The sequence below is a fragment of the Nomascus leucogenys genome, chromosome 6, assembly GCF_006542625.1.
Source record: "Nomascus leucogenys isolate Asia chromosome 6, Asia_NLE_v1, whole genome shotgun sequence".
In the NCBI taxonomy this organism is placed as follows: Eukaryota; Metazoa; Chordata; class Mammalia; order Primates; family Hylobatidae; genus Nomascus; species Nomascus leucogenys.
The window spans coordinates 109,462,342-109,475,864 of NC_044386.1; the positions used below are offsets into that span (position 1 = coordinate 109,462,342).

Genomic DNA, 13,523 nt, shown 5'->3' on the forward strand with positions numbered 1-13,523 from the left:
ACTGTTCTTCAATTTTGTGCCCTTTTCTAGTGCCAGCCATTGTGGTAGGCCTTGAAGAGCACCCTCATGGAGAGCATATTCTGTAGAGGAAGACAGGCACACTAATAGTATCAATACAACCAATACAAACGCTGACTGATGTTATGGGAAAACCTAGGAGGGATACACAGGCAGATTTGGAGGATTAGGTAAGGCTTTCCAACTTCCCAACTTCTCCAACAACTTGCAGAGAAGTTGTCCTGAGACCTGAGAGATGAACAAGAGGTATGATTTGGAGGCAAAGGCCAGGAAACTGGAAAGACTATAAAACACCTTGAGGAAATGACAGGAAAATGGGGATGAGGGACAGATGACACATGAGAGGAAGCAGGGACTCAATCGGAGTTTGGTCTTCACCTTGAAGGCAAATGGGGGCTGCTGGAAGGATTCTGAGTGGTTTTATTTTTATTTTTATTTTTTTTTGAGAAAGATTCTCACTGCCGCCCAGGGTGGAGTGCAGTGGTGTGATCTCAGCTCACTGCAACCTTTACCTCCCACCTGGAAGGATTCTGTGGATGTTAGCGTAGGGTGGTGAAAGGCTTGCGCACTCATCTTAATCTTAAATACATACCTTGGCCAGGCAAGGTGGCTCACCGCTGTAATCCCAGCACTTTTGGAGGCTGAGACTGGCAGATCGCCTAAGGCCAGGAGTTTGAGACCAGCCTGGGCAACATGGCAAAACCCCATTTCTACTAAAAATACAAGAAATTAGCCAGGCGTGGTGGCATGTACCTGTAGTCCCAGCTGTTTGGGAATCTGGAGCAGGAGAATCACTTGAACCCGGGAAGTGGAGGTTGCAGTGAGCTGAGATCATGCCACTGTACTCCAGTCTGGGTGACAGAGCAAGACTCCATCTAAAGACAAACAACAAAAAAATGATTACTGGGTGTCACTGAAAAATAAGGTGCCCAGCTGTCCAGCTTACCTTTCTAGGATGTCTGATTCTATGAGGATTCTAAACCTTTCACTGTCTTTGAGCTACAGAATAACTCGGAGTTTTTACAAACTATAGATGCTTCTTGTCTATAGAAATGCAAATTGTGGCCGGGCACGGTGGCTCACACCTGTAATCCTAGCACTTTGGGAGGCTGAGACGGGCGGATCACCTGAGGTCAGGAGTTCGAGACCAGCCTGGTCAACATGGTGAAATCCTGTCTCTACTAAAATACAAAAAGCTAGCTGGGCATGATGGCGGGTGCCTGTAATCCCAGCTACTCGGGAGACTGAGACGGGAGACTCTCTTGAACCTGAGAGATGGTGGTTGCGGTGAGCCGAGCTCGCGCCACTGCACTCCAGCCTGGGTGGCTGAGTGAGACTCCATCTCAAAAAAAAAAAAAAAAAAAAAAAAAAAAAAAAAAAAAAAATGCAAATTGTTTTCTGTAGAATGCAATTGATTACTGAGCTGTGGATTTGATCAGTTCTGCCAGTTTTTGTATATATTTGTAGTTATTCCATTATTCCTCATTTGACTATGTGTGTGGTACTTTGAATTTTCCATTGAAGCAGTTGTAATCTTTCTGGATATCTCATTAATGAGTTAAATAAAATCTCTAACATTTATATCTGTATTATATTTGATATTAAAATTATTCTTCAACAGTAGTATACAGTTATATGAATAAGCCGCAATTTATTCATCTATTGGTGGACATCTGAGTTTTTTCCCTTTGGCTATTATGAATAAAGCTGCTATGAGTCTTCCGGTGAACAAAGGCATTCATTTTTTGGGGTAAATATCTACAAATGGGATTTCTGGGGTATAGGGTAGGGGTACATTTAATTTCGGTAGAGACTGATGTTTCCAAAGTGGTTGTACCATTTTACACTCCCATCAACACTGTATGAGAGTCCCATTTCTGCCTCTTTGCAACTAAGGGAATTGTCAGTCTTTTCATTTCAGCTATTCTATGGAGTGTTTAATAGTATCACATTTTGGTTTCAATTTACCATAGAAGATTTTCAGGAGGGAGGTAACTTGAACAGATTTTTACATTTTAGAAAACTCTTTCTGCGTATTATGTGGAGAATGATTATTTGTATACCAAAGTTCATAGCAGCATTATTCACAATAGCCAAAAGGTGGGAATAACCAAGCATCCATTTATATGGATGAATGGATAAACAAAATGTGGTATACATGTATAATGGAATATTATTTAGCCTCAAGAAGGAAGAAATTCTGATACATGCTACAACATAGATGCTCCTTGAAGACATTATGCTAAGTGAAATAAGCCGATCAGAAAAGAGCAATTATTGTATGATTCAATTTATATGCGGTACCTAGCATTCACAGATAGAAAGTGCAATATCTGCTATCAGGGGTTGTGAGAAACGGGTAATGGGGAGTTACTGTGTAATAAGCAGATTTTCTATTTGGGATAATGAAAAAGTTCTGGAGATGGATAGTGGTGATGGTTTCACAACAATGTGAATGTACTTAATGCCACTGAACTGTACACTTAATGGCGAATTTTATGTTAGATAGATTTTATCACACACACAAAGAGGAGGGAGGGCGGGAGGGAAGGAAAGAGGGAAGGGAGTAGAGAGGGGAGAAGAGAGGAAGAAAGGAAAGAAAGAAAAATCTGGCATCACAGGGCCCACATTCCCGCGTGTCAGCAATAGGCTGAAACAGAAGCATGGCTTCTCACGTGTCCATGGAGGCATATGAGTGTGCGCCCACTTTCCCGGTTCAATGACAATTTGCACCTGCTCGTGTAGAGGGGTACGGGTGAAACAGAGACCAGTATTATTAAGGGGATGGAGAGGAGAGACCGCCAAAACATCGCAGAGACACACCGTCGGAGCCAAGAGAACGGGGTCCAGACGCCATGCTTGGCCTGTGGGAACTGGCAAGTCTCACCTCTCAAACGTCCGGGCTTTTCAACCCCGCCACAGCCGGGTTCCAGCTACCTACTTCCTTTAAAGCCTTCACCGACTCTAAAACACCAAACACAAAGACCCAACTAGCGCCGGAAGCCCGAGATGTAAGCGTAGTCACCTGACCCTCCCGTCCGGACTCTGATTGGGCTTTGGAGATACGTGTCCCTCCCGGCGCTCTACGGCGACCCCGCCCCAGCAGCCAGAGGGGGCGGGAACAGATGTCGGAGTGCGACAGTATTGGTCGGCTTCCCCAGGAAGCAGCCAATCGGAATAGGCAGGCTTCCGGCGCGAAGTGAGCCAGCGCTCGGCGCGGCGGCCGTGGTCGCGGCGCGGGAAGTTTGGATCCTGGTTCCGTCCGCTAGGAGTCTGCATGCGAGGTGAGTGCCGCGCGCGTAACTACGGGTCGGTCCGCATTGATCTAGCCCTGCTCTGGCGGCCCGGCCCGGAGCTGGAGGCCGCTCGGGTTCTTCCGTTTCCTGCACTGGTTCGCCTCGGCCCGCTGAGTCCTCTAGTCTGGCCAACATCCTGGGAGGACAGCAGATACGTAAATACGTTCCCAAATGGGGAAACAGAGGCCCGGGGCGGGGGCGAACTCTGCCAAGGTCTCCTGGGGCGTCGGAGGCCAAGCATGGGCTAGGACCCGGCATGTTCTTGCCCATGTACTCCGGTGCCTAACATGATGCCCTGCACAGAGTAATCCCAGCCCAGACCTCTGGCACTACTACCTCCGTGTCCCTCCTGAGGAACAACGAAAACACTTTGTACTTTTTCTGTGGTTTTCCATAATCACGAGCTGGGCTACTCTTGTTTTTGAGTGTCTACTGTGTGCCATGTTCCTGGCACCCGTGATCTTACAACTGTAGCTTTACGATATCCCAGCAAAGCGAAGTGGTTAAGAATACTGCATCAGATTGCTTGGGTTCGAATTCTGGCTCTTTCACATCGAGCTCGGTGTCTACTGCACGTTACTGAAACACTAAGTGTCTTAGTTTTCGTCTGTCATATGGGGGAAATGGTCTCTTCTACTTCCTGGCGTTTTTGTTAGGATTAAACGACTTAATATATGCAATAATAAATGCTTCGAAGACTACCTGTTACATAGTACACAGTAAGGGTTCTGTTATCATTACCCAGAGAATCGGATGAAATTGTCCCCATTTTAGACATGGAGAATCTGAAGCACAAAGAGGTTATCTCTGTACAGAAAGAGCATTTGGTGATTAAGTGCTAGAGATACAGGATTTGAACTAAGAGCGCCTGATTTTAAAGCACGTCCCACAACATTAGGCTTTCTCCAATACCCCTCACCTGTGCTTAGGTCACACAGAACTTTAGGTACCTCATGGCGTGAGATGGAGCAGGTGACTGACAGCTCCTTGTGCCACCCATGCAGATAAGATTAAGGGACAGGAATTCAAGAGACTGCATGAGAGATCAGAAGGTGAAGAAGGGGGTAGGCAAAAGTATTCTGTTTGGGGAATAGTAAATAGAATTAATTGAATCAACATTTTGTTAGCTGGGCTGCTTATACTGTCAGAAAGTAGCTTATAATCTACTGGGAGGAAATGAAATTTCTGGGTCCTGTGTCACTTTCAGTGCCACTCACCATGATAGGTACCTTATACGTATAGTTTACAGTCCTATCAGTAACCTGGAGAAGTAGTTATTTCCTTCATTTTACTGAGGAAACCAAGAGTTAAAAAATTAGAAAAAGACCATGGTGTTAGATGTGCAGTAAAACAACATGCTGGGAGATTCTACACATCCACTTTAGGACAGTTGGTATTACCTATATAAGCAGGAAGGGAAGAGAAAAAGGTAAGGGGAATGAGTGATAGTTTATTTGTTTTGATTTTTAAATTTTTATCTGTTTTTCCTTTTTCATAGTCATTCCTGGAATGAGTGAGATTTTTTTTTTTTTTTGAGACGGAGTCTTGCTCTGTCGCCCGGGCGGGAGTGCAGTGGCGCAATCTTGGCTCACTGCAAGCTCCGCCTCCCGGGTTCATGCCATTCTCCTGCCTCAGCCTGCCAAGTAGCTGGGACTACAGGCGCCCGCCACCATGCCCAGCTAATTTTTTGTATTTTTAGTAGAGACGGGGTTTCACCGTGTTAGCCAGGATGGTCTCGATCTCGTGACCTCGTGATCCACCCGCCTCGGCCTCCCAAAGTGCTGGGATTACAGGCATGAGCCACCGCACCCGGCCATGAGTGAGATTTTAAATATATCTGAAATGAGGCTGGGCACAGTGGCTCACACCCATAATCCCAGCAATTTGGGAGGCTGAGGCGGGCGAATCACCTGAGGCCAGGAGTTGGAGACTTGCCTCACCAACATGGCAAAACTCCCTCTCTATAGTAAATACAAAAATTATCTGGGCATGGTGGTGTGCGCCTGTGGTTCTCGCTACTGAGGAGGCTGAGGCACGCTTGAACCCAGGAGGCTGCAGTTAGTCAAGATTGCACCACTGCACTCCATCCTGGGCGACAGAGTGAGAGTCAATCTACCTGAAATCAGTCAATCTACCTGAAATGTTTCATGCCTTTAAAAGAGAGAGAATAGGGCCGAATTTAACTTTTTAAATTTGATTGGTGGGTACATGGGTGTAATTCTATTTTCTGTATCTTTATGTAAGAAATATTAAAAATTAAAACATATACATATATATTTTAATTTACATATATATGGTTTTTTTTTCTAAGAGAAGAATGGACAGAATAAAGAGGTCCAAGATAATTGTAGAATAATCCTAGGACTTCAGTGCTGAAAGCCCTTAGGGGTCTCCATTACCTGTAGGATAAAATCTAAACTCCTTAGCATAATACCAGAGGCTTTTGAGCATTCTGTTTCTCTAACACATACTATTCTACCTCAGCCTTTGTACCAGTAGTTCATAGACTACTCTTCTTCACAACCTCAGTCCTGTCTGTAAAGTTCCACTTGTCCTTCAAGATCCAATTCAGTGTTCTTTGAAAAGCTGCTCTATCACTTGCCTGTTTTTCCTTAATCTGGGAAGCCATAGTCTTTTAAGAAAAGACTTGATTGTCAGACGTATCTCGTTGCATTGTAATTATTTGTTGACATGTCTATTTTCTGCTAGTCTATAAGCTCCTTGAAGGCAGTAATAATGTCTTGCCCATCTCTGTACTTCAGTGCCTACCATGATGCCTGGCACAGAGTAGTCACTGTAGATATTAGCTGAATGAAAAATACAAGTTGAAGACAGAAAGTGGAAATTCTTGGAGTTATGACATATGGACTTTGTTCTCTGGAATGACAGGGAACTATTGAGTTTACTTTGTTTAAAAATTCCTGTATTTTATTGAAACATATTCTCAATGTCAAGAAAAATATTCCAGTCATAATCCTATCTTTCAAACACTTGAACTATTTTTATTTTCCATGAGTCCTTTCCAAATTTCAGCTATAAAATTAGTTATACAGATTTAGCTATATAGATTTCTTAGGTAGCTATAGCCTTAATGTATTCATAATTTAAGTGTTTTTCTTTTTTCTTTCTTTTTAAACCTGACACTTGAGGAATTTTTTTTTCTTTTCTTTTCTTTTTTTTTTTTTTTTTTTTTTTTTTGAGACAGGGCTCACTGCAGCTCCAACCTCCCGGGCTCAAGTGATCCTCCCACCTCAGCTGGGAGTACAGGGGTGTGCCACCATGCCTGGCTAATTTTTGTATTTGTTGTAGAAATGGGCTTTTGATTTTTTGTAGAGATAGGGTTTCACCATGTTGTCCAGGCTGATCTCGAACTCGTAGGCTCAAGCAGTTTGCCCATAGAGTGCTGGGATTACAGGCGTGAGCCACCGAGCCTGGCCTGCTTTTTTCAATATTAAATTATTTCCTGGCTGGGCGTGGTAGCTCATGCCTATGATCCCAGCACTTTGGGAAACCAAGGTGGGGGACTGCTTGAGCCCAGGAGTTCAAGACCAGCCTGGGCAACATGGCAAAACTCCGTCTCTACCAAAAAATAAAATAAAAATCTAAATAAATTATTTATTTTAGTGGATCAGTCTTTATGCTTGTCATTTATCTTATAAATTTTTGCAATATTCCTCTCTCTTTGGTTTAATAGGTATGAAATGATGCTCCGTGTTATTATTAGAAAAATTTGACAATTTTTTCATAAATTTACTTAGTGTCTGTATATTCTGGTGAGCTGTTGTGTTTATATTCCCTGAACATTTGTTCACTGGAACTGGATGTTCTTTATATGTTTTTAATATTAATCGTTTATCTGTTAGTTGTTGCTAATTTTTCTTTTCTTTTTTCTTTTTTGAGTTGGAGTCTCGTTCTGTTGCTCAGGCTGAAGTGCAGTGGCATGATCTCAGCTCACTACAACCTCTGTCTCCCGAGTTCAATCGATTCTCCTGCCTCAGCCTCCTGGGTAGCTGGGATTACAGGCACCCACCACCACGCCCGGCTAATTTTTGTATTTTTGGTACAGATGGGGTTTCACCATGTCAGGCTGGTCTCAAACTCCTGACCTCAGGTAATCTACCCACTTTGGCCTCCCAAAGTGCTGGGATTACAGGTGTGAGCCACTGCGCCCAGCCTAATTTTTCTTTTAAAAGTATTTTTATTGGTTGGGCACAGTGGCTCACGCCTGTAATCCCAGTACTTTGGGAGGGCTAGGTGGGCGGATCATGAGGTCAGGAGTTCGAGACCAGTGTGGCCAACATGATGAAACCCTGTCTCTACTAAAAATACAAAAATCAGCTGAGCATGGTGGCACATGCCTGTAATCCCAGCTACTTGGGAGGCTGAGGCAGGAGAATCACTTGAACCTGGGCAGTGGAGGTTGCAGTGAGCCTAGATCACGATCACGCTATTGCACTCCAGCCTGGGCAACAGAATGAGACTCCCTCTCAAAAAATGAAAATAAAAAAAGTTACATAATTTAAAGAATAGTTACAAAGAAATTACAAAGTTTAGTTATGCATACAAATTATATTGTATCCATAGTAAATTGAAGACTCATTATAAAATTATACTTACACATAACTATCATCTAGATCAAAAAAGAAATAGAATATTACCAGGATCCCAGGACCCCAGAAGCGTATCTTTCTCATACCTCCTCCCTATGTTAGGGATAACTATTGTTCCAATTATTTATTTATTTATTTTGAGACAGAGTTTTGCTCTTGTTGCCCATTCTGGAGTGCAGTGGCACGATCTCGGCTCACCGCAACCTCCGCTTCCTGGGTTCAAGTGATTCTCCTGCCTCAGCCTCCCAAGTAGCTTGGATTACAGGTGCCTGCCACCATGGCTGGCTAATTTTTTCTATTTTTAGTACAGACAGGGTTACACCATGTTGGCCAGGCTGGTCTCAAACTCCTGACCTCAGGTAATCTGCCTGCCTCGGCCTCCCAAAGTGCTGAGATTACAGGCATGAGCCACCGCACCTGGCCCTATTGTCCCGATTTTTGTGATAATGCTTTTCTTGTCTTCATAGTTTGCCCTGATCTATGCATCTATAAATAATATAGTTCAGTTTTGCCTGGTTTTGAGCTCTGTAAATGGGATGATAGTATATGCATTCTACTGAGTCTTTCTAGTTTGCATTATTATGTTTGTGAGATTCTTCCACGTTGTAGATATAGTTTTTCTTTTCTTTTTTTTTTTAATAGTAATTTTGGCTAGGCATGGTAGCGCACTTCTATAATCCCAGCACTTTGGGAGGCTGAGGAAGCAAGATCTCTTGAGGCCAGGAGTTCAAGAGCAGTCTGGCAACAATGGGAGACTTGTCTCTATAAAAAATTTTAAAAATTAGTTGAGCATGATGGCATGCACCTGTAGTTCCAGATTCTCCAGAGGCTGAGGCAGGAGGATCACTTCAGCTTAGGAGTTTGAGGCTGCAGTAAACTATGATTGTGCCATTGCACTCTAGCCTGAGTGACAGAGCAAGACCTTGTCTCTAAAAAAAAAAATTTTTTTTAATTGTTTCTCTTAACCTCTTAACAGAGTTTTACATGTATAGGACCACATAGCCACAATGTTGTATGGCAGATCTCTAGAATGCATTCATTTTGCATTACTGAAACTTTATACTTTTTGATTAACAACTCCCCATTTCCTGAACGCCCCTACCCTGGCAACCACTGTGCCCCTCTTTGCTTCTATGAGTTTGCCTATTTTAGATACCTCATTGCAGTGGAATCATGTAGTATTTGTCCTGTGACTGGCTTATTTCACTTTGCATAATGGCTTCAAGGTTCATCTGTGTCATCTCATGTTGCAGGATTTTTTAAAGAATTTTTTATTATTTAACTTAATTGTATTGTATTTTATTATTTTTCAGACAGGGTCTTGCTCAGCTGTCCAGGCTGGAATGCAGTAGAATGATCATAGCTCACTGCAGCCTCGAACTCCTGGGCTCAAATGATCCTTCTGCCTCAGCCTCCCGAGAAGGTGAGACTACAGGAGTGCACCACCATGCCTGGCTAACTTTTTTATTTTTTGTAGATACTGGATCTCACTTTGTTGCCTAGGCTAGTCTCAAACTCCTGGGCTCAAGTGATACTCCTGCCTTGGCCTCCCAAAGTGCTGGGATTACAAGCATGAGCCACTGCATCTAGTCAGTTTTTTTCTTTTTAAAGGCTGAATATTTCATTCTACGTGTATACCACTTTAAAGAAAACTCCATTTCCTCTCTACTCTGTACCCATATAATAATTCTTCACTTCTGTCACCAAATGTGTGGTGTTTTTTTTCCCCACAATAGTTCAGTTCTTTAGCAGACACTGGTTGTCCTACATTTAGCTCAGGTCTGACACTAACTGCCAGGTGTTAGTGCAGACCCCATATGTTAAGTCCTCCCTGTCCACCCCCATTCCAGACCCCCCACTTCAGACTACAAGCACAAGTGGTAAGTCCTCCACATTCAGCTCACAGAAAAGTTTCCTCACTAGATTATCAGCTTATTATAAACAACTCAGAAGCAGCCAGCTGGAAGAAATACACAGGACAAGGTATGTGGGAAGGGATGTGTCACTTCCATGCCCTCTCCAGGCACACCAGCCTCCAACCATCTCTACATGTTCTCACCAACCTAGAAGCTCCCTGAGCCCTATCCTTCTGGGTTTTTATGTAGGCCTCTTTACCTAGACATGATTGATTAAATAATTGGCCATTGGTGATTAAGTCACTCCCCAGCCCCTTTGTCCTCCCCAGAGGAAGTTTCGTTTTGTTTTTTTGAGGAGTCTCACTCTGTCGCCCAGGCTGGAGTGCAGTGGTATGATCTTGGCTCACTGCAACCTCTACCTGCTGGGTTCAAGAGATTCTCATGTTTCAGCCTACTGAATAGCTGGGGTTATAGGCGTGCACCATCATGCCTGGCTAATTTTTGTATTTTTAGTAGAGATAGGGTTTTGCCATGTTGGCCAGGATGGTCTCGAACTCCTGACCTCAAGTGATCTGCCCACCTTGCCCTCCCAAGGTGCTGGGATTACAGGTGTAAGCCACCATGCCCGGCCCCCAGAGGAAGGTTTTATTGAATTAATTACAAACTGATAGGTCAAAGAGTGTGTATGTTTTACCTTACTATGTAATACTAAATTGTTTTCAAAAGTGCTTGCACTCCCACCAATGTATTAGATTTTCCGTTGCTCTGCATGCTGGCTAATACTTTATATTTTTATTTTTATTTTCCAGTCTGGTATATTCATGTATAGTAGTATTTTCTGGTAGCATTAATTTCTCTGATTATTAGTGAAGATGAGTACCTTGATGTGTTTATGGGCTATTTCCTCTTTTTTACAGTCCCCCCCACCCCTTTTTTTTTTTCGAGGCAGAGTCTCGCTCTGTTGCCCAGGCTGGAGTGCAGTGGCACCATCTCGGCTCACTGCAAGCTCCGCCTCCCGGGTTCACGCCATTCTCCTGCCTCAGCCTCCCAAGTAGCTGGGACTATAGGCGCCTGCCACCATGCCTGGCTAGTTTTTTTTTTTGGATTGTTATAGTAGAGACACGGTTTCACCGTGTTAGCCAGGGTGGCCTCAATCTCCTGACCTCGTGATCTGCCCGCCTTGGCCTCCCAAAGTGTTGGGATTACAGGCATGAGCCACCACGCCTGGCCTACAGTCCCTTTTTAAGTTTTCTGTCTTCTCTATTGAGTTGTCTCTGTTTTATGTACATATAAACATGTTTATATATAGTTACCTACATTTTTATATATGTGTACATACACATGTGTACATAGGTATAGAAGATATCTTCTACTTTGGCTTTTTAAGTAGATTTAACATAATTTTAGTCAATGATTTTTTTTATTTTTACATTTCTTTAAATTGACATAATTGTACCCCAACAATTTAGGGGGTACATAGTGATATTTTGATACATATACTATATAATGATCAGATCAGGGTAATTAGCATATCTATCATCTTAAAACATTTATCATTTCTTTGTGTTGGGAGCATTCAATATCCTCCTTCTAGCTATTTGAAACTGTATAGTACATTATTGTTAACTGTAGTCATCCTGTAGTGCTACAGAACACCAGAACTTATTCTTCCCATCTAGCTGTAATTTTGTATTCTTTTCTTTTCTTTTCTTTTCTTTTTTTTTTTTTTTTTTGAGATGGAGTTTCACTCTTGTTGCCCAGGCTGGAGTGCAATGGCACAATCTCGGCTCACTGCAACCTCTGCCTCCTGGGTTCAAGCAATTCTCCTGCCTCAGCCTCCCAAGCAGCTAGGATTACAGGCATGCGCCACCATGCCTGGATAATTTTGCATTTTTAGTAGAGACGGGGTTTCTCCATGTCGGTCAGGCTGATCTCAAACTCCTGACCTCAGGTGATCCACCCACCTCGGCCTCCCAAAGTGCTGGGATTACAGGCATGAGCCACCACACCCAGCCAATTTTGTGTTCTTTAACAAATCTCCCCCTACACCTTTCCCCCTACCCTTCCCAGCCTCCAGGGTCCTCTGTTCTAGGTTTTACTTCTATGAGAGCAACGATTTTTAGGTTCCACATATGAGTGAGAACATGTGGTGTTTAACTTTCTGTTCTTTATTCCACTTAACATAATGTCCTCAGGTTCCATGTTGCTGTGAATAACAGGATTTTATTCTTTTTTATGGCTGAATAGTATTCTATTGTATATATGTACTACATTTTTTTAAATTCATTCATCGCTTGTTGAACACCTTGGTTGATTCCATATCTTGGCTATTGTGAATAGTGCTGCAGTAAGCATGGGGGTGCAAATGTCTCTTTGATATACTGACATCTTTTCCTTTGGATAAGTGCTCAGTAGTGGGTTTGCTGAATCATATGGTAGGTCTATTTGTGGTTATTTGAGGAACTTCCATACTGTTCTCCATAGTGGCTGTACTAGTTTATATTCTCACCATCAGTGGAAGTGTAAGAGTTCTCTTTTCTCTGCATCCTTACCAGCATTTGCTATTTTCTATCTTTTTGATAATAGCTGTCTTAACTGGGGTAGGATGATACTTCATTGTGTTTTTGTTTTTGTTTTTTTAATTTTTAAAATTTTTTGTAGAGACAGAGTCTTGCTGTGTTGCCCAAGCCGGTCCTGAACTCCTAGCCTCAAGCAATCCTCCTGCCTCAGCCTCCTAAAGTGCTAGGATTCAAGGCATGAGCCACTGTGCCTGACCCTAATTGTGGTTTTGATTTGCACTATTTTTTTAACATCTTTTATTGTGAATTATTGTATATTATATTTCATAGATATAACTTGTACATGAATGAGCTAATATAGTAGGCCTGAAACTGTTACCTTCAGAAAAGCCTGCTTGCAAAATTGGTCCCTGGCTGTGTCTGGGAACTTGACTTTTGAAACCTTTCCTACACTGATCAGGTTGTTTTGCCCACTGTGGCTACAGTGGGCACTAATACCTGTTTTCCTTCTGGGAGTCTGAAATTTTGGTGGGAGGAAGGTGCCTAAGTGACCAGCCCTCAATAAAACCCCTAGATTCAGAGTCTCTAACCAGCTTTTGGGCAGAAACATTGCACACACATAGCTGCATTTTCACTGAGAGAGCGTGCACTTTCTCAGGAGTTAGAGAGCATTGGAAGCCTGCGCATGAATTCCTACAGACACTACTTGATGTGTTTTTTTTTCCCTTGCTGATCTGGCTGTGTATCCTTAAAGTATTGGTGATATAATAAATGTTAGCTGTGAGTACAACTATACACTGAGTCCCGTAAGTTCTTCTAGCAAAATATTGAAGTTAGCTATTAAGTTCCTCCAGAAAAAAAAAACTGGAATTTTGATTAGAAATGCATCAAGTTATAGATGAATTTGGGGAGAATTAGCATCTCAATATTGTCTTCCAATGTGAATATGGTTCATATGATTGTTTCCTCCCTCCTTGACTTAACGACTTACAATTTTCTTTTCTTTTTTTGAGACAGAGTCTTGCTCTCTCACCCAGGCTAGAGCAAGTGGTGCAATCACAGCTTACTGCAGCCTCAACCTCCTGGGCTCAGGTGATCCTCCCACCTCAGCCTCCTAAGTAGCTGGGACCATAGGCACGTGCCACCATGACCAACAAATATTTGTATTTTTGTACAGACAGGGTTTTGCTGTGTTGCCCAGGCTGCTCTCAAACTCCTGGGCTC

At 42.8% G+C, this 13,523-nt stretch overlaps 1 protein-coding gene across 4 annotated transcripts in view; it reads left to right on the top strand.

Annotated features, from left to right (window-relative positions):
- The first annotated feature begins 3,207 nt into the window (after positions 1-3,207).
- The window catches only part of BLM (BLM RecQ like helicase), a 99,511-nt gene continuing 89,195 nt past the window's right edge, over positions 3,208-13,523 (top strand). The window contains exons 1-2 of one of the 4 annotated variants that reach the window (XM_030815030.1): positions 3,208-3,302; positions 9,238-9,347. The gene's annotated coding sequence lies outside the window, so the exon portion shown is untranslated. The remainder of the gene's footprint in view (positions 3,303-9,237; positions 9,348-13,523) is intronic. The other 3 variants (XM_030815033.1, XM_030815032.1, XM_030815031.1) reach the window with 3 other exon arrangements.